A 26091-nucleotide genomic window follows, 5' to 3' on the forward strand; every position below is an offset into this window, starting at 1 on the left:
GGGAAAAGATGGTCGAATTTTCAGCTACACCTTCAGTGGCACAAAAATAAATGCACTATTTCTAAAATAATCTTAAAAGCCAGGGGTGCATCCTGAGATCTCATCACCAACATGTGGGGGTGCTGAGCCCTCGGCAGCTGAGGTGCAGAAACACCAGGGACAATTGCACTGTGATGGTCACCTGAGACGACTCAGAGGGGCTCGCAGCTGTGCTGAAACCCCAGCTTCCTATTACATAGGATAGAGCTTTTTCTGAAGCTATTTTGAGATGCAAGGTAAAAAGAAAAGCATAGGCAGGCGGTAAAGCAACGTACCCAGAGCTCAAAAGCAAGGGAATCTTTGCACAGCAAGAAGAGATCTTTGTTTTTTCATATGTAAGTAGTTTTTGGTTTTTGCTTTTTCATCCCACTGGTATTTTTTTAGAGTGTCATGAATTACCATTGCATTAATTTAAAACTAGCAGATTAACACATTTTCTTTCTAAGTGTTGAAAATTGATACCTGGAATTTTACATATTCTTTCGCAGGCTCTGGTCATGGTCATCCGTCAGGACAGATCCTGTGGCATGTTCTGTGAAAACCCCGGCGTAAGGGCATGGGGCACGGGTGATTCTTCCTCACTGAATGCATAAGGTGCAAGGTCGACCCCAAGTTTCTAAAATTTTGTTCTGAAGGTAGTAGGTAATCTAATCTAATATTACTTATAAGATTAACAGAGAATTGGTGCCCTCGAAAGGATACACTGCTGTTTTGTTTCTGTTCTCTAGAGCCCTACTTTGTAACTTTTCTCTTTCACCTAGCCAAGAAATACACAAACAGGCAAGCAGAACACACCCTGCTGCCCTATGCCATAGCAACTTGGCAGCCAGCAACGCTGCCCACAAAAACAACTGCTAAATGCTGAACTTCTTTTGTGTTGAACGGTTTCAAGTTAAATTTATTAATATTTCATGGCAGAAGAAACATGGCAGCGTGAATCACCTCAATATGACACAGTAAGTTATCACATACTTCTTCTACAAGATCTCTTAAAATGCAGATTTCTTACATTCTTCATGTTTTAATGGAGTATAAGCATATATTAATAGATTATTTGGCTTCCTATGAGTTTGTAGTATACCCTGATTAGCTGAGAGGGGAGAATATTTTAAGCAGACCTTTTTAAAAGTTGATAGTAATGAATAAATACCACATTAATATATATTACAGAGCTACATGAGGGTATGTGATTTGATGTCTCATTAAGAGGCATGTTTAATATGCAAGAGAGAATTATTTACTCTCCACAAATGGACCACAATCTTCAAGCAATAGCTGCTGACACGTCTCAATTAAAACCAATAAAAATAGATTAGAAAATTTGCGGGGCGGGGGGGGGGAAGAAAAAAAATAAAAAGAAGAAGAAACCATCGCAGACTGACAGAAGGCTTTCCCACATAGCCTCGTCCGTGAGTCCTTACTACTTCGCAGGTTGTTGGCAAGGACGAGCGACGGCTTTGGCAATCCTGCGCTTTTAACTCCGTGCACCCCGGGGCGGGGGCTGCGGGCAGACTCGCTCTCTCTCGTCCGCGCCCGCCCGCCCGCCGGCCGCAGTGTCCCAGCAGCTCGGAGCAGCCGCGGGCCGTCGGGCCGCCCAGCCTCGCACCTCGGCGCTGCCGCCGCGCCCAGCAGCGCTGCCCGCGGGCCGGGGTCGGCGGGCGGGGCGGACGCCGTGAGGTCACGGCGGCCGGGCCAATGAGCGCACGGAGCGGCGGCGATGGGGGGACCCTCGTGCGGCGGCAGCTGCCTGGGGAGGGCGGCGGCGGGCGCGGGGCGAGTGGTCCCGGGGCGCCCCCTCCCCCGCTCGGGCCGGGACTGAAGGGGCGGTGCCGCTGCCCGCCCAGCACAGGTGCGGCGGTGTCGGCGGTGTCCGCGTCGCGGGCGGGTGCGGAGCGCCCTCCTCACGGCGGCGCCCGGCGGGGATGTTCCGGCCGCCGGGGGCGCGCCGCCCGTGGGAAGCGCGCTCCTAACGCCACCTGGGCGTCGCAGGGAGCGCTCGGCGCGGAGCGGGCGGTGTGGGGTCTCCGGGAACTGGGCAGGTAGGACGGAGGAGACATGCCGGTTCGGGCGGGTCTCGGGAGCTTTTTGTGTGTTTGCCCTCCCTAGCGTGCGCGGTGTCAGCGGCGGGGAGCGGCGTGCGGCGCAGCCCGGGCCGGCAGCGCAGCAGGGCTCGCCGCGGGGAAAGTTGTGCGGACGGTCCCCGCTTCGAAGCGGCTGAGAAAACGCGGAACCCTCTGTCCAGCCGGGGCGGGGGCTGTGGCTGTGGCTGTGGCTGTGGCAGCGGCGGCGGCGCCAGAGGGCTCCGCGTACCGCGGAGGGGCTGCTCCGCTCCTGGGGGACCCGGCGGAGCGGTCGCTCCCGGGGCTGCTGCGCCCCTCCAGCGGTGCCGCCCGCCCGCCGTGCGCCCCCGGATCGGTGGGGTCTGGATCGCGGCTGCACGGTGCGGAATGTCGTCCGGTGGCGGCTCGCCCCGCAGCCCAGAGCAGGGCTCGACGTGCCGCCGGGTGTCGGGCTGGTCCCGCTGGGGCAGCCAGGAGTGCGCGGCGGTGCTCGGCCTTCCCGGGCAGGTGGCTGATCGCCCCCGCGGCTGTGCGGTGGCCGCTCCGCTGTGGATCCAACGGGGCTCCTCGGGACTGCGCGCCGGAGCGCGGGCAGGCGTGCGGCTGGAGTTTGGGAAGGCAGCGCTGGGTAGGGTGTGCGCTGCCAGCGCACCCACAGGAGTGTCTGAAGCAGAGCCCAAGTGTTTACTTAAAACCAGAACTAACCATATTCCCGTCGCTGTGTAATTCTCGGGGCAGAGAAACCCAAATGGACTCGTGTGCAGGGCTATGGATCGGCTCGTGTGGCTTTTCATACTGATTAACTGCCTTCTGATTGCCTGGGATTACTTTGGAAAAACGCAAATCCCAGCTAATATCTGTACTGACCATATATAGAAGTAGTCACAGACAGAAGTACTATAACTTCAATATTGCTGACACAGGTCGAGATACTTTAAAAACAGCAAGCAAAAGCTGGGATTTCTCCTGAGGATGTTTTTGTCCAAGAGATATATTTTCCAGTGTTTGCATCCTACATTGACTGAATTATTTCTACCTTTTGTTTGTTTACCTGCCTATATACCTCAAAGTTAGTGAATGATATATTGATTTTATTTTGTCTGCCCCTTTTTAATCTGGCAGTGTTTGGTTTGCTTACTTGTGTTGGACCAGGACTGCCATAGCTTTTTCTGGAATGGAAGCCTGGTTTGATGGCTTTCGGAAACGTGCCTCAGCTTGGAAGCAAGCACATTGCTCATACAGTAACAATTTTCCACGGCATGGAATAAGTATCGTAGGGCTCTCTGATGTTGCGTGTTTTGTGTTCTCTTTTTAAAAAAAAAACAAATACATTGGGTTGTTTGTTTTTTAAATAGCTCTGTTATTACCAGAAGCTTTTATGTGAACATTATTGTCCTGTAGAGCAATGTGAAGACCAGCGCTGAATCTCATTCAAAGTGTTTTTATTTCAGTGTCATGTGCTTGTTAACAGGGTAACTCCAGCAACAGGGAGCAAGAATCTGTTGACTTGAGCTGAAACACTGAAAACAATTCTCTTGGAGTGTTTTGGATGTAGCAGTTTTGCTGGATTTTAGTAACAAAGAGATGAAATGCTCCAGGGATAACCCAGTATGATATTCATCTGATTTACTGGCACCTCTATGAAAACATGTTGCAAGTTCTCATCTTCTACCAGATACACTATGCCATCAGAACCAGAAATTCAGTTTCGTACGTTTTCACGTTTATTTCAAAAGAAATAGAACCTAATGTAATTTATTACACAAACTGTTGTGAGGTGTAAATTCCTCTCATTTTCAAGTAGATGAATGTTAACTTTCTGGAAGGAGCTGATTGCATACGTTAAATCGTACATCTGTATATTGTCAAGTACAGTACATTTTTCTTTCTGTTACTAAAAAAAAATCTTATAGCAATATAGTCTGCATCCAACTTATTAAAGTATTTTTAGAGCAGCAGTCTCAGAGGTAGGTTTTCACAGTGAAAGCCAACCATGACCATATGAAACATCATAAACACAGTGCTCAATGGTGCCTTAAATTACAGTTCCAGGTATTAATGTTAAGGAGTAAAGTGTGTTGGTTAATTTGTAAACTGGTCTAAAAAATTGTCACACTTACTACGGTCTTCATTCTAAACCTATAATAGCTGCTCTAAAACTATCCAACCTCCCTTTCTTGAACTAGTATTTGGGTTTTAGTCTTAATGAATGTTTTCAGGGTCAAATCCTGAAACGCTAAAGAAAATCTTGTGATGACTAATGTGTGAATTTCTTCCCCATGAATACTACAGCATTATGGTTCTTATGTTCATATCTTCTATTCTCTCTCAGTCTTCATTGTAGCAGACAGCCTAATTGTGTACTTTGTGCCAGCAATTACTGTGCTTACGCAGTGTTATGTGACTCAAAGAGGAAGGGGTGCAAAATGTGCTTGACACCAGGAAAACGTTTGAAGTGATCTGGATGACCTTAATTAATATTGCTCATTATCCTATTACATCTTGTTTGCCATTAAGAGGAGATGGTGTTCTGAGGAGGACGCAAAGTATCTGTGCAATATCTGAAGGCAATGAAAGCTCTGCTCAGTGCATGTAAACCCATGGCTGCTTAGTTTAGTATGAAATATGATTGAAGGGTTTACTAATACTAATGGCATCTTTTGCTGTAATGGCAGATTCTTATTTAATGAAGATTTATAATCAATCTTTAAAATAAGGAGCAGTATCTATAGGATTATATGGGGGATGATATGCAATGACATCTCAGTATCCTTATTTGTATTTAAGTACCATAGTTTGTGAATAGGTGACAGATGTTTGAATGGATCTGTAAGGTTGAAATAAAAAGAAGAGCCTGGTAACACCAAAAGTTGTCTGTTTCACATATCCATTCAACAATATTGCTACTTTCTTTGTGACTTTCTGTGTCTTTTACTATTGAAGAATATCAGTTCTGCCGGGCTGCATGGTTACTGTATGTGTGAAACTGTCAGAGGTGCTGGGAGAATCTCCATCACCTCTACAAGAAAAAATTGTGCCTCCCAGTCCACCCCACAGTGTTGCAGCATATACCAGGCTATGTTCCTGATGGTGTTGGAGTGCAAAAAATAAATAAATTTACTATAAGCCTCGTGCGCCATGATTAGATTAAGACTTCATGCTAAGGAGTTATTTATGTCTTATTTTTGTTTTAAGTGAGGATAAGGCTGCAATATTTTCTATTTCTTGTGCCTTGGTTGAGTGCCAGCAGAATGCAACCTTGTCTATGTACTCCTGGCTAGGAGATTCAGTGAGGGCAAAGACAGAATCCACTCTTGGGAATGTAAAATGTTGAAATTACTAACTGTAAAATAGGCAACGATGAGCGATTAACCCGCTCGCGTATTCTAAGTATGTAGTCAGTTTCATGCTGGAGGCATCTGTTGGGTGTAAAGGAGGGAAGGCTTAAGTGAGTTTCTTTATAAAATGTTTGCAAACTGAAGGCAGAGTTTTTTCTGTGGTTGGGAAATTTTTGGAAAAAAAAAAGATGCCAGTTATATTACAAATGATAAATAATTGGTTGGTGCTATGAGAGCTGGAGGTAGTTTCATACTTGTCTAAATTAATCCTGATGGAGATAGTTACAGAGAAATAATTAATAGTACAGCTTCAGTATGGATTATCAGAAAATGTTTTCCTGGATATAATTTGAAAATACAGATACTTGTCAATGCCATTACTTTTCCTTCTCTGTTTTCTGTGCTTTCTTGGTTAAGATGGAGTAAACAAAACCTTTTTAGTTTAAAACAATTTCCTGCAAGCAAATTCAAAGTTTCATCCATTTAGCCCAGTGCAATACAGCATTTTAGCCACACTGTCAGAATTCCATGCACACCAAACATCTGACAAATTGTCTATTCTCTGTTGTGGGCATTAGGTCCAATCTTGGTCTCCAGGACGTGTGGCTGCTCTGTAGTTTGTAGAGAGTTCTTGTTGGGGTAGGGAATGTGACTGAGGGCTTCCAAGATTGCTGAGTTACGTTCAACAAGTTGATGGACTTTCGCTCTATGATGGTACATATTTCTCTGTTTTTCCTTTTCCTCTCTAGATAGGAAGGCTGTGTGATGATGATGTGTAAGGTTAACCTCTCACCTTATTTGGATGATACTCTGTCCTTCTCATTCCTGTGGAAAGAATAATTATGGCATACAAAGCTTTGTAATAAAAAAAGTCAAAAGTTTACCTCTTACATATAACTTCATAGATGACTGAGAAATTTGGAAGGAAGAGATTTAAAAACATGTTTGAAGCTACTAGGACATGTGTCTGTGTGTGCATCACTTCTCTTAAAGAAAACAATCTAATCTTGGTGTCAGGGGTTGGCCAAGGGGCTTTGTACAATACTGGTTACCTGCTGAGCTCTAGCTGTGTTTGTGTGTAACATTTTGTCCATTACTACCTTATTTGACAGCATTAGGTGTACTGGAGCCAGATGCTGAGGACCTTTAAAGCTTCATGTGAAGTATGGAAGGACAACTTTTCAGGTGAAATGTATAAAGTTGTGACAACATACATTGTCCTGCAAGGCTCATTATTCTTTTCTGTCCTTCTCATAAGCAGGAGAAGACCCTTCCAGCATCTAGGATTGATGGGTTTTAAGAAAGCCTCCCAACATTCCTGCATGAAGGTATGAGGTATCAGCTGTAGCACCTAAAGGAAATAAACCTGACAGTTTTGAAGGGGAAAAATGCTATCTATCATCCACAAGGATTTATAAAAAGCCTCCATTATTTCATTATGAAATAAGGAAATTTGAGTTCAGTGATTATGTGGGATTCTAATAGCGGGAAATACATTATTAAGGCTGTCAAATCATACATTAAGAAATATCTCACTAAATACATACTGAAGAAGCAAAGCGTTCCATTTTCTTCTGCCTTGCACTACAGTCATGTAGAGCCACACTATCCTTTATAGGATTGAAATAACAAGCCAAGCCTTTAAAAAAACCTAAAACCTTAAATACCATGTAGAAGGTCCTGGGCTACCACAAAACCAAATAATTTGGTGAGATAATTAGAGATAAGCAGTCTTGGTGTAGAAAATTAATTACCTCTTTTGGTTTCGTATGACCTGGAAAACACTTGTCTGCATCATGGCTGTTAATCAAGGATGAGAATAAGCAGGTCATTATCTTGAAGCAACATACTTTCATTCACTAAAAATGCCAAAGAAAGGTCCCTGCAAAACACTAAAAGAACAGTGTCAAATCTGCAGAGAAAAGTGTTCAATTTCCCTTCCTGATATTATTGTAGAGGAGCTTGTCCCACAGGGTTCTGTTATGACTGAAAGGAGACACATCCCTGTGGTCTTCTGGGAATTCCTGAAACACAGCAGAGACTGAGTCTGTCTCGAGCTATTAAGGCAGCAATATTCATGCTGCATGTACTGAAGCATGAAATATCCATTATGCTTGCTTTTATAGCTGCAAGCTCTATAATGGTCACCTATGCAAAATCTTACTGCCTTTTTTTTTTTTCTTTTGGGGGCCAGAAGCCTTTTAGCACTTTCCCATGTTTCTCTAGTAAAAATTAATAGTGCTAATTGCCATTTCTTTTATCATTAATTTCTGAATCAACACGAAGTATTGCTATAGCAACAAATCCTTTTGAACTTCACCGCAGACAATTGGTAAGAGAATTCAATCTCAATATGTAATAAGCACAATTGTAAGAACTATTCGAAGGATTAAGGAACTTTCTTTTTAAAAAGAAGAGTAATAATGCAAATACTCAAAACTGTCATGAAAAACAGAACTTGAAATTTTTCAGCATTCTCTTCTTATTAATCGTCTCCAATTGCTGTACAAAGCTGCATAGTTGCTTTGAACAAAATATATTACATTACACTGTGTCTCCTCAGAGAAAAAATGCATCACTCTCTGGAATACTACAGAGATTTTTATCTCTGATAATAATGATTTGACATAAACTGCTGCATCTTCTCTCAAAGTATGGTTGTTCTTCAGCCCTGACAATGCATGTGATGGAAAATCCTATGTAGGTTTCAGGATTAGCTGGACAGCAAATAATCCAAATTTATAAAGTCAGAATTAGATGGTACTTTATCTTTGCTTTTTCACCAGTTGAAGCATCTTTTTCATTGGAGTGGATTGCTATCTGCATTTTACCTTGTCATCTCTCTTGATAACAGGCACACGAGGGAGGTTGCACATTATATGCACACACAAAAATCAGGAGGCATAAGGGGTGTGGAAGTGAGAAATACCTGAGGAACACTGGAAAAAAAAGGAAAGGTCTAGCACTGAAAGTTTATGATTGATGTTATTACCTGTGATAGATTTTGAGGCAGTGAAAGCTGATAATTCTTTAGCGGGAGCTATGCTTCTAGGGATGCTGATTGCATTGAAAAAAGGTTGTGTGAGAAGAAGGTATAAGGACAGGTGAAGGGTAAGAATGATAAAACCAGAAATTAAGGAAATGAAGAGGGTAGTCAAAGGAGGGGCTGTGCTTGTAAGAGGGAAATCTGAAGGGTGTCTGTGACTGGGAACCTGTGACTCTTGGATACACACAGGATCGAAAACAGAGGAACAGTGAAAGACCCAGAAAAAAATGGAACAATGTGACCCTAGGTGCTGAGGGGAGAATGTTCCTGTGGTAGACACCCTGGGAAGGACATGGTGGTTTTCTGGGGAGTAAGGGTTGTTTTGTGGATTCTTCTTTCACCTCAGGAAGTGGGTGGCTTCATAATGGTGCTTTGCTACCAAGGCTGCTTCTTCTGTGTATTATCAAAGTATGTCTCTTTACTAGCAGTGCCCCCACCAACCAGCAGACCATCTGTGGTTACCCTGGCCAGACTGTTTGCTTTGCAGACAATAACTGGGAGGAAATAAATACTGAAAATGCAACGGCATGCAAGGCCACACCTCTGCAACTTTCTCTTGTCAGAACACCTCTTCTTGGAGATCCCCTCGGAGCCCACTGCAGTAGCGTCAAAGTTAGCATTTTCAAGCCAAGTTTTAAATACAAGTTGTTCAAGTTGTATCTCTTGGTTTTTCCTTTTATTAGCGTACTGGTGTGGCTTTGTTAATTAGGAAATCTTAAAGAAAATTCTGAAATAAAGGTTAAAAGAGCATTACAAAAGACAGCAGTGAAGAAGTTCTGTGTCTTACTTCCAGGATTCTTGGAAGAAAAATGATCCCTGGACTATTTATTCATGTGAATATTGTTCTAAAATATCTCCTCAGATAGCATCTGGGGAAAGCCAGTTTAGCAGCGTCTCTTAAGAAGAGATGGATAAAAAGGACTGGAGTCCTATCTTAGGGTTGGAGCTGCTGAGGTAAATTCAAGAAAACTTAAATCTAGTTTGGAGGCTGGCAGGGGAGACTTCTGGATTTCAAATGTCTTTGTATTATTTTTCTGATCATTGTTTTGTATAAACCTGTCTTGTATTTTCTGTGGAAAGAGATAAAAGACAGTCACTCTTTAAAAAAACCGCCAGATTTTCTCTAGAAGAGGCAAGAAATTGATTACTAGTGTCTGGATACAGTATTAAAAAAGCTAACAAAGAACAACTTCAGAGTAAACACTGGTGAAAGGTCTACATTGAAGCAAATATGTGTCAAAGAGAAACTTGTAGAACTACAACTCAAGGGGTAAATGATTGTGCGGTAGAAAATAGTTGCTAAAAATACTGCTATAGAATGCCAAGGGAACTCATATAAATAGAAAAGCAATGAGAATAATTTGTAGCTCCCATTTCTGGAAACTGCAGTTCAGCAGCTACTGGTGATGATGTGTTAGGCACATTGGTGCTGGTTCTCCTTTTTCTTGGTGTTCATTTGCAGTGTGATACGGGGATGCATCAACATGTCTGAAGGCAGTGTCTGACTTTTCTGTTGATGGACAGTCCTAGGATGTGCCTTGGATTGTCAGGTTTTTCCTTTTCAGTCCCACAAGCAGCTTTCATTGGAAAAACATAAAGCCTACTGAGACTTTCAAATAAAAATATGAGTGACTGTTAGTTTTCCTCCTGTTCCATATCTCCATTCAAAAAAAATCGGTTGTTTTGTGAAAGCAAGTATACAGAAGGTGAAGATGAACTGTACTTTTCAGAAGCAGCAGACGGTGTTTATACTGTTCGCTACTGAGTCAGTAATTTTCTTTCTCACTCAGCTCAATGAAAGCTGTGTTTGTTTGCCAAAGGGAATGCTAAAGAGGCAAAAAAAAGGCAAGCAAGATTGAAAAAAGGTTTATTGGGTTAATGTGGCTGCGTTTTGGTGGCAGAGGGGTTGCAGGGGCAGGCTCTTTGTGAAGCTGCTGGAAATTTCTCCTATGTCAGATGAAGCCAGTGTCAGGAAGCTCAAAGGTAGTCCCACTGCTGGCCAAGGCTGAGCCCATCAGTGATGGTGGTAGCACCTCTGGGAGAACATTTTCAAGAAGGGAAAATGTTACTGTGCAGGACAGCAATCCTGCAGATCCAGGCTTGGTGAGGAAGGAAGGGGAGGACAGAGATTCCCCAGCAGCCCGTGGTGAAGCAGCTGCCCCCTGCAGCTCCTGGAGATCCATGATGGGGCAGATATCCACCTGCAGCCCGTGCAGGAGGCCTATGGTGGATGCTCGGAGGAGATTCTGGCTCTGTGCAGCTTGTGCTAGAGCAGGCTTCTGGCAGCATCTGTGGGCCCATGGTGGAGCAGGTTTTTTGTCACAAAAGCCTGGATCAGGTTTGCTTGTGACCTTGCAGGGGACAGTTGGAGCAGTTCATGAAGAAGTGCAGTCTGTGGGACAGACTCAGCTTGCACAAGTTGGTAAAGAACTGTCTTCTGTGAGAGGCACCCCATGCTATAACAGGGTAAGAGTGTGAGGAGTTCTTCCCCCTGAGGAGGAAGGTGCATTAGAGACAATGTGTGATGAACTGTGAGTTTCCCCCAATCAAGGGAGAAAAGTGTTTTTAAGATTTGGGTTTAATCTTCATTATCCTACTCCAATTCTGACAGGGAAAATTTTACAATTTACTGCCAAAGTGGACTTTGTTTTGCCCATGATATCAGTCAGTGAGTGATCTCTCCCTGCCCTTATCTTAACCCTTGAGTCTTTTGCTGTATTTTCTTTGCCCTGTTCAGTTTAGGAGGGGAGTGATAGAACAGCTTTGTGGACATCTGGTGTCCAGCCAGGGTCAACAAAAGGTTTATAAATACAGCAGTAGGCTGAAGCTTTACATGCTGAAGCTTTTCAGGGCACTGAAATCTGCTGCTGCTATTATCTGCCAGGATCAGCTCTTGAATTATGGTTATGGTAAAATCAAACTTTTAAATGCCTGAAATGGAAGAATTATGTTTATGTGACTCTTGTAGACTAACAGCAGCAATAAGGAGAAAAAGCAAAAATGATCTCAAGTTAACCTGAAATAAAATGGGACATAGAAAAGCTCATCTCAGCTAATTTCCTTCCTACAGTTTTGGTATATTTACACAATTTTAACTTGTTGTCATATTTGCAAGCTAAGAAAATGGAATTTCAAATATAATTATTATCAGGTATGTTGTTTCCAAGAAGAAAATATTGGAATTGAAACAATTTCAAGGTACTGATTGCTTTTTAATGTTGCTAAATATCTAATACCTAGCAACCTGCTAGTATTGGCATGCAGAGGTCTCATCCTTGATACATCTGCTGGAAACTTTCCATGGTACAGTGAGTCATGCAGGTGATCAGCATCCTTTTCTGTGTCAGATATGATCAACTTTTTTCATTTGATATGTTGTTGTTTGGTGGATTGGTTTGTTTCTAGGAATAATGCATCCCTTTTACAGCAGCTGTGCAGTCTTGCCTCTGCTTCTCTTAAATTTTGCTGATGCAGTGTTTTTATAGAAGGTAAGAGAGCAAAGGTTCCTTTAAAAATAATTTATTTGCATTATATATTGATTTTTGTAACAAGAACACTAGATTCCTGAGGACACTTGAGCTGCAGTCTTTTGTGGCTGTGTCACTTGTATGACACTGGTTCTGCAACACCGAATGCCAACTAGAATCAGAAAGCAATGTCATTAAGGGGAGGGTTTCTGAATCTTAATGCTGGGCATACTGAAACACTGGATTTCCAGACTGGTCCTTTGAATTACTCTTTTTTTATTTTTAATTTTTTTAAATTGACCATGTGTTTGGACCTGCAGTTGTGTTTCTTTTTAGCCTGAGCAGGTATTTTCCATTATATATTTATTTTTTAGTACTGTAAAAATAACATTTGATGGCCTTTCACTTGGTTTTTCAACTGGTAATGCTGCTGCTCCTGATCTGAGAGTACCAAAATTCAAGTCTTTGTGGACTCATTGGTAAGTGACTTGAATCTACAATGTCAAATTATTAATTTTACTTTTTCATGGATCATGAAAAGTTTTGCACCTAAGTCATGGCCAGTTGCAGGTTAATGTCAGTTTGGGAATGTAAGATAATTACCATGCTGGTTTTGCAGAAGTACTAAAAAGAAACATTTCTGTAAGGCATTTGAGAATTCTAATGATTAAGATGGTAGGTTGTGCTTGGGCCTGAATGTGTTTACCAGAAACTGTCTTCCCTTTTACCCTCCTGTTTCTCTCCTTCTCCCCCTCTCCCAATCTTCAATGCCTAGTGCCCTGGATTATTAATGATTAAGAGCAATGAATAAGTGCAGAAAAGATTCACTAGTCATGTTTGACTAGCTCATAAAGAGGAAGCACTGTAGGAGCATTCTTACATTTGGCAGTTGTATGTATGCACCATCCTGACTCCTTTTATCTTAAACATTTGGGGTGGCACCAAACCCTGCTAAGGTAAAGGTTGGATTTTCTTTCTGTTTTGGATTTGGATAAATTGAGGTTTTCACTTTAATCTATATTTCACTTTCTTTTATTTTTTTTTTAAGCTCAGACAAGGAAAAGTGTAGTGCTTTTTTCTGCTCAGTTTTACTTGTGTGTTTCTCTATAAATTTTTTTGAGGTTTTCCATTTCTTCTACCAAAGACATTACTCTCTCATAGTTAAATTGGAACAGAAATGTGAATGTTAGAAGTGTGTGGCCAGTTGTTTTTGTTTTAGCTAATGATATGCTTGGAGTGTACGTGTGCAAAATACACTTCAAGGCTGGTCCTAATCAACTTAAAAAAATAAATTGAAATAAATATCCCCAAACTATTTGCAGCTGTTAAATTATATTGATTTAAATGAGATTAAAGCTATAATATGTGTAGCTATTTTCATATGAAGATAAGATTAAGCAATATTCTTCCACTGATCCTAGTTCAGAGTAAGAACCAGACCAGAACCTTTCATTTGAGGATTATATCTTCCCTTTTGATTTTCTGTTCTTGTCTTTTTTCCTTCTGTTCATTAGCTGTATGTAATTTTTCAAAAGATTCTTGTTTATATGTTATTTGCAAGTTTGTTTCTGATGCAGTGATCCATATATATATAGATATTAAGGCTAGTGAGAATCATGGAACTGGAATAAGCATTCTAAATAAATAATTATGCACAAAATCATAAGAATAGAGCTTTTTATTCATAAAACCTTGGGTGGGAAGTTTTGGTTTTGTGTGTGCTTGTTAATAGATGTCAAATGTGGAGAAAAACATGAACCATTGGAGAAACATGAGTGAAATGTCACACATGAAATAGAATAGAGGTTCTGTGGAAGGAATCCCTGTTGTATCGTGCATGTGAAGGTAAGAAAGTCATATTCTGAATCAGCCTGTAAGAGTGAGAGATCCTTGATACTGTATAGCCGTATTAGTAGTAGAATTAATGATGGATTTGTTTTGTTTTGGCATTTTATCATTCCAGCAATATTTGGACAGAGCTGAGAGAGCTGACTGAGAGCTGAGTAATACATAGAACAAAAAGATGAGCAGCTAGCGACTCTTATCAGTAGGCTGTGGAAAACTGCTTGGGGTTTCAATGATATTAATAGGTTATTTGACTGCATTATTTAGTAGCAAGGCTTTAATTTGCATCTGAATTCTTACTATCTGGATTGAATGATATGTTATGTCCACTGGAATATTTTGTAAATATGTGAAAATGGCTACAGCAGAAATGTAGGGCAGAATTCTTTAAAATTGATGAATGACTATGTTAATGTTTCATTCAGTAGCAGAATAGTTATTGAGTGTTTGCTAGTCATCTGAACTTTACCTTAATTGATGATCATATAAAGCTAGCAAAAATTTCAGATATGGGCAAAGAAAAGGTGATTGAAATAATGAAGTTGTGGTGACAGTATAGACTCAGGAACATAAGATAATACAAAATTGAATGTGCACAGTATGTTTGACTGAAAGGCTGATTTTACATCTGTAATTGTAAATAACATGTGCAAGCAGCCGTAAAAGTATATTGTGACATTTTATCCTGAGGAGGTTAATTTAAAAAAATGTGTGCTAACATCAGAGTGGTTATGAATTAGCCATGTCCTGTTAGCTCACAGTTACTAATATCAATTTTTAGCTCCTCTGAAATCATCTACAGAATACCAACTCTGTGCACTCAGCTTCTGCCACCCCTGAGAATTCTAAATAACTATAGCTGAAGCTCTTTAGGCCTCTTGAGGGGGGAAGAAAAAGGCACACTGTAAACAGACCTGTGTACCAGCTGCTTCGTTTTCCTTTCGTACACCCTTGGTGTTATACACTTCTTGGTTCTTTCTGTATGTTTGTTGATCTTTCTGAGATGGAAGTTACTGAAAATGTCAGCTGAGTGTTGAGGTTCCCATACTGGAAAAGCAAGTGTGTAAGTAGCAAATTGTGAATTCCCCTGTTTATATTTAAATGCTTTGACTACCAATCCTGTATTTCAGGAGTTCCTTGAAATTGCTATAATGAGAGTTGAGCTGAAATACTCTAAATTTTGAATGCTACTAAGTAACTTTATTACATAACAACTTCAATAAGAAATGTGAAAGAAATAACTCTGGCCTGAGGAATTTGTTTACTCTTCTGACAAAGACTGTAAAAATTACTTGACTAGCTACAGTCAAGGAAACTTCCTTGATTTTTCAGGCATGACCTGTGAATCTCTGCAGTTCCACAACAACTGTATTACTACCTCAGGAAACTTTTAAACTCTCTAGCTTACACAGCAGACATGATGCTGTCTATTCTTCACTGAGTTAGTGCTATGGGATTTTTCCTTTGCTGTTCCTGTTAATCCTCTAGGTTTAGTTAATATCCAGAGAAAGGAGCTGAGGACAGTTATCTTACTGCAGAGACAGGCTGGCCACCCAAGAGAGTTTAAAGTTTAAAATGACTCTAGTCATTGAGAAGGAACTGGGGAAGTTTCTGTCATTTGTAGATCTGAAGTGCAATGCTTTCAAACTTTGTCATTACCCTTATGCCTTGGAAATCTAGACAGATATTTTAGTTTCCATGAGACAGTGCAAATTGTCTGATGGTGAGGTGTGGGTACCTGGGGGTAATGGCAGGCATGAGATAATGGGAAATGATGTTGAAATAGTTCCCTAGCATGTATCCCTGACTTGGAAACATGTAAGCATTCACAAAGGCACTTCTCAATGAGGGCGAAATGTCAAAATTTGGCTCCCGGAAGTCTTTGTATATAATTTTAACATGACTCTATGATGGTAGGATGCAGCTGTATCCCAAAGTACTTGCGTTTGTAAACTGCTCGTTACTAATAAATCTCCAAGGATTTAATTTTTTTGTCCCCTAAAAAGTAGAACTGGTAATCTGCTTCAACAAAAAACTCCCCTCCTCCCAAAAATCTGCTATAATTCTGTGGCAGCTAATCCAATGAACCATTGGCCTTGATGTGGATCATATGTTTGTGGGTTTTTTTTCCTGGATGTTTAGCTTGAGGAAGTAGTTTGGAAGCGCGTTTCCAGTTTCCCAGCCACCTGTTACAGCTTTCTTTCTTGAAACTGTTTGTTATTTCTGAGGCTGCTGTATATTTCTCGCTAAACTATAAGGCTGTAGTAGTCAAACATTTCCACAAGCTGTGCTGCTGAAAAACCCTCAGGTGACAAATGTAAGCCAGTACCATGTGTCAGTATAGCAGGTGTGTTTCACCATTAATGTGAACTTCAAACAGAACCGTAAGCATGTCACAGGAGAGAAGCAACTGTGTATGTTGGAGAAAAAAGAATGAGCACCACAAGGGTGGTTGTGGATTAAGGCATTTGGAAACTCTTTTATAGGGAACTGGGTAGATTTAGCAGTATTCTTCTTTGCTTTTTCCAGAATCAGGGTGTAAAGAATTCCTCTGTGTGCTCAGACAAATTGATTTCTCTTTTTTTTTTTAATTTTATTATTATTATCATTATCTATTTGAGTCTGCTCTGTGTAAAACATGTTCCTCAGTTGCAGACCACCTCTCCACCAGAAGCACAGTAGTCTGGCAAGCCAGCAGAAGGGATGAGGACATGGGCAGCAGTTGCCAGACAGTCATAGTACATTAATTTTACCTAGATTATACTTTGGCCCATGAGTAATACAGGTCATTGCTGCCTGGTCACATTGTAGATCATGCTGAAAATTATACAATGACAAGTACAATTCCTCTGAGTCATTTTGACTCCATGGCTTAAATAATCATTGTTGAAACTAAGTAAGGAAATAGTTTATGTTCAAAATGTTTCCAAGAATCCTAATCGCCTTTTGGGGTAAATAGAAGTGTTTCTCCTATGGGATTACTCTTAACTGTAGAAAGCAGTTAGGTTGAATATTGAAAAGGTAACAGAAAATTTAGTTGTTTTCATTTCTCAAGAAGTAAAGTGAAAAAATTTTATTGAATTGGGTAGATTCACTCTTTATCACAAGGGCTGAGTGGGATATCTTTGCAGATCAACATATGAGTTGATCAGGCAAAAAATTGTGTTCTTGGGAGAAGACTTTGGACGAGGAATGCTTAGAAGCAGTCTAGCTCAATGCGTGCATAAAATGATGATAAAATCCATCACTGGATGAGAAGGGGGAATCATTAGCTTAGGACAGATCATTCATTTGCCATACAAGGTTGCATCAGGTGCTTTGTTCTTAGAGTTTTCCATATTTCTCCTTTTCCACACAGAGACTTCCTCAAAAGGAAGTAATATGCCTTGTACAACTTTTCTGGTTCGCATTACTTGATCATGGTTGTACTTTTTGTAAGCAGCTGGCACATACTTGAGCAAGAACTGCAGCCTTGCTGTCATATCCCTCTTTGTTTCTTAGTAAGCATCCCTCTTTCTGTCAGAATTGTAAGTTGGGTGTTTTCTTCCTCCATTTATTTCATATCACATGGTATATCTTCAACAGGACGGTCCAGTGCCTGTGTCTCAGGAAGGTGAGAGTTGCATGTGAGGGACTTAGGGGATGGCTGCCCTGTAGCTGCATCCCCTGCTGTCACTACACTGACCACTGAGCAGCCTTCCAAGAGCCAGGCTTTGTCTTGGGCTTTTCAAGTAACCACTGCTTTGCCCGAAAGCTATAAAATGCAGAAATCCGGGTGCTGCCTTAGGAGTAGCTGGGCTGTCTGGGCAGCAAGAACAGGAGCACAGCTGGGGCTGGCAGTCTCTGTGTGTACCTTGTTCCTGGTCATCATTCAAAACCTTTGGAGAAAAGCCCTGCCAAGGAGAGAAGTAAAATCTCAGCTGTGTCCTTGGGAAGTCAGGAATGAACACTTGAACCCATGGGTTCAATTCTCTGCTGCCTCTGAAGATACTGTTTGGCTTAACTGATAATTGTAAACTCTGTGCATGGGCTTTTCTTTCAGATATGTGTCTTTATTTACATGCCTTTTCCCTGCTGGTTGAGTGTAACATATTTATTTGATGGAAGATGATTCAGTTTGGTGTCTGTTTTGCCATTAAAAAAATCTTGAAAAATAGTAATTTGGGTTGATACCAATTGATTGCAAAATGGAATCTACTTGCTTTAGAGTTTTGCTTAAAAGACAAAAGATTTTAGACTTCTGAGTTTCTCATGTGGTTATATTAAAAAAAAAAAAAAAAAACAACCCTGTGTGAAAGGATTAAAAGTTAAGTCATAAAGCAAAGCAAATTATTTGTTGACAACATTCACAGCAAAAAAATATTTTAAAAAACCCAAACCAACAATGCAAACCACTTTATACATAATTGTGGTAGAGGTTATACTGTTGGAAGTTGTTGCTGGCACCTTCTTTCAGGAGTAATGACTAAATACATGTGTGTGTAAGCACAGTTTTGTGACCCCTACTTGTTCATATTGCAGGAACCTGGCAGGACCTTCCATAAATGATACCTGCTCTTCAGTTTTCATTGCATTACATAGATGTAATATGTCTTTAGAAGCTCAAAATTCCCTTCTTGTCATCATGTGCAGTTATGTGAGAGGGTTTTTTTTGCTCATAGGACCAGATAACTTGCAGTGATGAGCAAGTGGGAGTAGGAAGAAAAGAGCTCTGTTCACTGAGTCCTATATAATTACATTTAAAATGATGAATGAGTCAAGGCTAAGTTATCTGGGCATCTATGCATACTGAGAGATTAGTATAGGTAATTGCATTTCTTAGATAATTTTCTTATTCTTTTTATGTGAAGGTTTGCAAGAACACAAAATTTGCATTCAATAATAACTTTCTATCACTAGGCAAAAAATTAACATCAGAAAGCTCTTCCTGGTATACTTAATTCTATACAGAAAGTACTTGACTAATTTGGCCACAGAAGCTATTCCATTCTCTCATGTACATATATTCTTCATTGCCTTGATATCTCAGGGAATTTTGTTCTTGGGTGGAAGTAAACAAAATGTTCCATCTGCTATTTTAAGCAACAAGTGGAAACTTTCATGGGTGAAACAAAGAGTTGAAATATAAACTTAGCTTTCAAGTTTAAGTTCAGTTTTTGGGGTTATAAGCTGCTTTTGTAAGACTTCACTGTAGCTTCATTGCTTCTTACAGATGCATGATTTTACATGACTGCAAAACACTGTTAGCATTTCCCTGAGGTAACAGGAGGGAGAAGAGACTTGTCTGAGAAGACTGAGGAGCTGGAGACCTTCACTCATCCATTTGAAGTCTCTGTTGGCTTCTTTAGTGGGAATCAACTAATGAAGAAAGCATTTACCTAAAATCTCACGACTGTCTGCTGGTTTCTTCCTCATCTGGAAAAGACCACCTATTTTTTGGTCTTTTCTAAGTGCTTCATACATTGAGTCTAAAAAAACTCTGGTCTTGCCAAAAGTGCTCCTTAGGTGTTATAAAAAAATCAGTTTTGTTTATATCCTCAGATTTTTGCAGGATCTTGTCTTGTATTACCCACTGTCAAGATAGAAGCTGTAACTACTGATGTGCCTCTTCTGGATTCCTGTTTTTGATTTGTATTTAAGCTGAGGGTGCTTGCAATTGCATGTCATGTTTAGTATGCTGCGCTGCTATAGAGAAAACAGCCAAATAGAGACACTAGTCCGTGGTATGAGAGTAATAAAATAATCATACAAAGCTCATAATGATCCCAATTTGTCACTTTGGATACTGAATAGCCTTTTCTGGGGTGCCAGTGTAGATCTGTAAGAAATAACTTGAATATCATTTTGATCATCAGATGCTTAATTGAGATGAATGATGCTGGAATTGATACAAACGTTGTGCCCAGTCCTTTCCCAGAAACATGCTTGAGGGAAATGTGCACTGAATTCTTCCTCTGTAAGAGCCAGAATAAATTAATCGAGTCACCTCTATAGAAAGAGGGCCCAATTAGGTTTTGTATGTTGGACTTAAATTCTTTTCTTGATATTCATGTAAAAAAACCTTAAGAGGAAAAGCTAGTAGCTGTTACTATGCAGGCATATTAGCATTGTTAGTGCAGTTTCAATTGCTTACATCTTTCAGGTTTACAGCATTTATGTAAAACATTAAATAGAATGTTATGGTGTTTGTGGTCTGTTGTTGTGTTTTTTCCTTAGCATCATTTTACTCAGTCTGAGAGAAGTGTTTATCTTTTCTAAAATCATATTTTTACTGTGCAGTTTTGAACTCTGAAAGCATGATGGACTGAGAAGCAAGAACACCTAGATTAAAGTTCAGTTTATTTTGAGCCTAGGGCTATAGAACCAGTACTAGGGAGCCTGAATAAAAACATCCGATTTTTTGAAAACACTCCCACTTCAACATGGTTTGAATTTTCTGTCATGAACCTTTTCTCTTTAATTTTCCCATTTCTTAAAATTCTTGGAAAGTGAAAACCTGCACTAGGTGAGCTAAAGATTTATTGGCTTAAATTCTTTTGCCTTGCATAACTGGATTAAGCAATGTATGTTTTTATTTTTAGCAGAACTCATTTTGAGTTGGAGCAAATAGGAAATAAGGTGTAATGTGAGCAATATACTTGTTCTGCTGAAGGTGTATCAACAGATACTGTCAAATATTATGTTTTAATAGCCCATTATGATGTGTACTTGTGAAGTTACTGATACCATTATCATTGCAGTAAGGTTTTCCTGTGAAATATGGCACAGATATGGAACTATAGTATTACCTCATTCTGGTTTCCAAACTGGAATAAATATTACTATAATCATAATTATGCTAGTCTAGTAATACCCATGGATGTTGAGGAGATGAAATGGTAGCATGCAGGAGGGATGCTGTTGTGGGAATGGTTGAAGCACGAAGCTTTTTGGTACAGCTGGACCTTTAACATCTACAAGGATGATCACACTTGCTCCTGAAGCATAGTAGCCTGAGGCCACACACAGGACACGTAAACCTCTCACAAATGCCATATGCCAGTCAGGAAAGGTGAGGATGCATTTAAACTGCAGGCACGATACAGTTTTCCAAATTGAAATTTTGTTGCTAGGTCAAGTTTAAGGCTTATTTCTATGAAGGTCATCAGCTATCTGGTTACAAATGAACAACGGTTTGGTTTTGAAAGTGTAACTGAAAAGTTTCCACCTCTGTGATGGTTCTCACTAAGAGGCTTTTGGGTTTTTATTGCAGTACTGACACCCATAATCACAGCTTCCATAAAGAGACCATTTCATGTGCACTGCTTGGTGCTCTTCCCCTGAAATATCTACCTAATGCAAAATGTGGGTGTTTTTGTTTTCCTACCAAAGCTTTTGTCTATGACATGAGAATTTGTCACACCTTTTTTCCATGCTGTGAAGTACCTAGCTTGTTTATTTTGTATGATGGTTTACATAATTATGCTTCATCAATATAGGAATTTGTTAAACATTGTGAAATGCTATGAAAGCACGCAAGCTTTCATACATGTCTTTCAAAAGTGCTAGTTTAAAAGTGTAATTCACAGATAAGATATTGTAAACTCAATGAGATACTTCTTTCCAATTTACGTATGCTGTTATCCTTAGGACTAGATGAAACTGTCCTCACATATGTGGACATGTTTTCTAACATTTATTAATACATGTTAGAAAAGAGCTGGAGACTTTGCTTCAGCATTTCCCTACTCATATATATCTCTCTTGTTTTGTTGCTATATATTAGTATCGATAGCTGTTTTTCCTAAAAAATATTTTTTTACTTGACATGAGTACCACTGTTTTTCCTCCTTGGCTAAAGTAGACTCTTTTTATGTATTCTACTGAAAGCATAAGTAAAGGTTACATCACCATCTAGTAATATTCAATGTATGCATCTTGAACTGTTAGTGTGCCTTGCTCTTAATTTCCAGTGTTTTTCCTTGAAAAATTGTTTAGTTTCAAACTCCATATTTCCTTTAAAATAAATACCCATGTACACAAATAGTGAACATAATTTTTGAGAAATATAGTAAATTGAGAAGACAGGTGGGGTTTATTTATTTTCAGTTAGAAAAATAAATCTGATTTTTTTTTCTTTTTAGTTTATGTATTTATGTTGTTGGATTAATTTCATGCAAAATAATAAAAAATGCTACTTTCAGATATTCATGGGAAAACTTGAAAAATACTGATTGAAATCTAAGCCTCCAACTAAGAGTATGGCCAACCTCTAGAACTACCTCCAAAGGTGGTTGTATGTTTTGTTTGTTTGAAATTATGTTGATATTTAGTGTTCATAGAAGTAATTTTAAAGTGGTGCTTTCAGTTTATGGATAATTTATAGAGATACATTTAGGCGATGTTTCATGTGATGCTTAGAGGGCAAAGAGGTATTTGTAGGTTTTCCTTGTTTTCTTTGAGGTCTTACAATTCTGTTTATGGTCTAATGTAGATTTAATGAACTTTCTTGGTCTGAAATATCTCTTGGAATAAATGAAATTTACAACTCATTCTGAAATTTTGTGGAGAAAGGAATAGGCATGTTTACTCAGGAAACATGAGAATAAATGAGGTCAGTTTAATTGAGACTGACATTTTAATCTCTGTCTGAGTAACTGTGGTATATCATAAAGGGCTGCTGCACTGTCTCACTTAGTGGCTTTTATCTGTATGAAGCATAGCAGTTGTTAATGTGTTGTACCAGCCAGTTGCGTCCTGGCTTGTTTAGAAATAAAAGCTGATCCAAAGTAAAATGTATCTGCTGTTTTCTAAAAAAACCCTCATTTTCCAAAAGTTAGTTCTTCTTCATTTGTTTTTTTTTTTAATTCATCTTGGAAGTGAAGCGAACTTTGAGCTGTTCAATTAATCCACCTTGTGCTTATGAAGAGTACCTAAGGCCCAACATTACTGCAAAGTCTGACAGTCAAGTGGCTTAGCTTTCAGCTTTGGGAGGATGCAGACCTCCCCTTTCCGTGTATTTTTATTTTACTGTTCCTTTGAATAATTCTGCTTTATTCTAGTGTTTCTAGTCTCTAGAGAGGCTATGCAACAGAAGAAATGAGCACCTAAAGTACAGCTCACAATTCAGGAATTTCTGGCTAAAGAAATATATACCTTGCTTGTTAAGTGATAGTTAAAAAATGTCTTGGTGCTCTAATATTTCTGTCACAATACAATGAAAAGTGAAATAGTGTGTGGAAGGCTGTGCTAAGTGATTTGGGAAAGGAAGGGATAAAAATTTAATGTTGCCTGCAGTGAATGAATGCAGCCTGGAAAAAAAAAATAGAAGCACTAGGGAGCTTTCTGATTGTTGGCCTTTCTCTGTGTATTGGAGAGCATTTCTTCCCTTGACTCCTGCAGACATTCTAAAGCTTTAGGTGGCCCAGTCTCCTCAGAGATTCTTGACTGCCCTGGTGAGGGCTTATAAAGAGCTGGCTGGGACTGGTGCTGGGAAGTCAGCCCAGGCTGCGCAGCCAAGAAAGGAAGGAAGGTCACACAGAGGGAAAACATGTGAAGAGTCTGAGGACCCGTTCACCTGCTAGAGGAAGATAAGATCAGACTTCTGGAACTGCACACAATGCTGAAAGTTATTCCTTTGAGGGGAGGTATCTTATGTGTATGGACTGGAAGGCAGCAGAAGCAGCACAGCTTTAGTACTCTGTTGGTGCTTTCTGAGGAGGGTAGAACAACTTTTGTTCCTTGCTTCCAGGACAGGTTATATGTTATTTCTGGTGAGTCGTAATATAAAATGAAGTAGTCCCACAAGCAAAGAATGGAAGTTGTGAATGTGCTCATCACTTTATTGCACTAACTACATTACCAATAAAGCTTATGCTAAATGGATTGAGGATACCATCTCAAAAGTGTCTCTTCAAAAAGATGCCTCTATCTCTTCAGAGCCTGAAAAAACTTTTGTTAATGATCTAGAAACAAAGATGAAATCGTTGACAGTTATGCTGTCTACACATTTTATCAAAACAGTAAACAGCTATCTATGATAGAAATCAAAGGAGTTTCACAGTTGAAGCAGACAGTTTTTAAAACTGAGGAAATCAGACAGACCCCAATCATAAGGCTAAATCACAGTCTAAAACACTTGGACTTTGAAAGGGTCCTTGTCCCCTAGGTGGTGCTGTAGAAAAAAAATATTGTGATCTTTGTAATATTTGTATATTCATGTTCTATGTATACATACATATATATGTATGTATAAGAATAGGCATCTGTGTGTATAAAGGAATATATGTACACCTATGTGTTTGTATGTATATAAGTAAAAAACATAGTTGAGATCCATGAATGAGGAGGAAAACATTGAGAAAAGCAAATGTTCAAAACTTAAGACAAATGTCTCTAGGAAAAAAAAAAGAACAAAAACCAACCAAACAAACAAAAAACCACAAAAAAAAAAAAAAAAAACCAAAAACCAGACAGACAACAAAGCAAAACTTCCTAGCTAAGTTTCCTAACAAAATTAAAAATTGGAAGTTAACAGAATAATGGCACAGAGAAATTTTGAAAACAAAAGCCAGATATTAAAGCATTTTCTTCTCCAATGCTGTGATTAGATGCAGGATAACTGAGAGCAAGGTGCAGATTTTAGCCTCAGAAGAGACAAATTGCCAGAATTGGTGGAGGTTCTCCAGACCCCAGCAGTCCTTCATCACCCCTCTGTGCTATGCTGACAAACCTTCTCTAGTAAGCTAGCACTAGCAGACCTAAATACAGCATATTAAATGACTGAAGTGAGATTTGCAACAAAAAGGAGATCAGAAAAAAAAAAAAAAAAAAAAACCACAACCGCTTTGTTTTTAGATATATCTTCTGACCTTAAGTTTAGTTAAATGTTCTTATACCTCAAAGGACTGTTTTTGATGTTTTACAGTTAAATTGACTATTGGCTGCTGTTGTACAGTAGAAGGGGTAATGGTTTTAAGAAGTTAGATTCAGACTAGATTTAAGGAGGAATTTTCTTACAGCGAGGGTGGTGAAATACTGGAACAGGTTTCCTGCAGAGGTGATAAGATGCCTCATCCCTGGAGATACTTAAAGGTCGGCTCAGATGGGCTCTGAGCAGGTTGGTGTTCAATGTAGTTGAAAATGTACCTGTTCATTGGAGAGGGCTGGAATTTATGACCTTTAAAGCCCAATATATGACCCTTCCAGTCCAAATTATTTGATGATTAATTTGTCTATACAAGGATCGTATGGTTGCCTTGCCAATGAGGTGGTTTTGGTTAAAATATAGTTCAGTTGCATTGCATCAGTTAGCATCACTATTGGATATGTTCTCTTAGTGCCTACAGCATCTCTGTCTGACCACAGACCACTTACTTTCTGGTTGTGTCCTCATGACACAGGATTTAGTTAATCTTCTAGAACAGCTGTTATCATTACCTCAAAATAAAATGGGAGGAAAAGAAACAGTCTTCCAGAAAACTTTGATTCCATTTAAGTCTGATTCTTTGTTTTGCCTTGGTTTTATACCTTGAAAATAATAAAAAAAATCCTCATCTTTGACCATTTTTTTTAAGTTTTCAAAAAGTATAAAACTTGGATGTTTTTTGCCTTTGCATAGTGTCTGTATTGAGATGTTTCTAAAAAGTGATATTATGGGCATTTAATATTTGTAAGTATTTGAGAACTGTTAAAGAGGACTGCTTAGTATTTTTTCTAAAGTAATATATTCTTGTGGAGATAAAGCTCTCAGAGTTTACTTAGCAGTGTATTTTGGTTTTGTGTTGAAGCTCTAACTTCAGCTATTAGAACAGAAATCTGGAAAGCTTTCTTTAAAGCAGGGATTTTTTTTTTAAATAAAAAGCAAAACTAATAAAATGCATAATCCCAAATCTGAGTCTCCTTGCTTCTGCTTTAACAAATTGTGTAGTGCCAATAGCTCTTCATAACATTTAGTTTCTCATTTAATGGTAAAACAAAGGAAGACCTAATGAAGATCCTAGTCTTAACTTTTATTGTGATGGCTCAGAAGAATTGAAGATAATGGCACATTAGCCTCAGTATGCTAGTTGTTTTGGAGGAAACAATAAGGGAATAATTCTTTGATCTTGTGCTAATAACCAGAAGATGTTTAAATTACAGTTTCCTTCCATGAAACAATGATTAATTGGAGTGTTAATAATTTCTATTCACTTAAAGAAGATTAAGTAAAAAAATTCCCTTGTGCTTAAAGACCAGAAAAATATTTTTAAAGTTTAATGAGAGTTAATTAAAAATGCTGATTTTTCAGTTGCTTCTGATATTACATCAGCAGTTAA

At 39.4% G+C, this 26091-nt stretch overlaps 1 protein-coding gene across 2 annotated transcripts in view; it reads left to right on the forward strand.

Moving 5' to 3' along the window:
• The first annotated feature begins 1798 nt into the window (after positions 1-1798).
• CHRM3 (cholinergic receptor muscarinic 3) overlaps positions 1799-26091 on the forward strand; it is a 260595-nt gene continuing 236302 nt past the window's right edge. The window contains exon 1 of one of the 2 annotated variants that reach the window (XM_030945052.1): positions 1799-1888. The gene's annotated coding sequence lies outside the window, so the exon portion shown is untranslated. Of the gene's footprint in view, positions 1889-1921; positions 2079-26091 lie in introns of those variants that run through there. The other variant, XM_030945050.1, reaches the window with a different exon arrangement.

This window comes from Camarhynchus parvulus, chromosome 3 (genome assembly GCF_901933205.1).
Source record: "Camarhynchus parvulus chromosome 3, STF_HiC, whole genome shotgun sequence".
Taxonomy (NCBI): domain Eukaryota; kingdom Metazoa; phylum Chordata; class Aves; order Passeriformes; family Thraupidae; genus Camarhynchus; species Camarhynchus parvulus.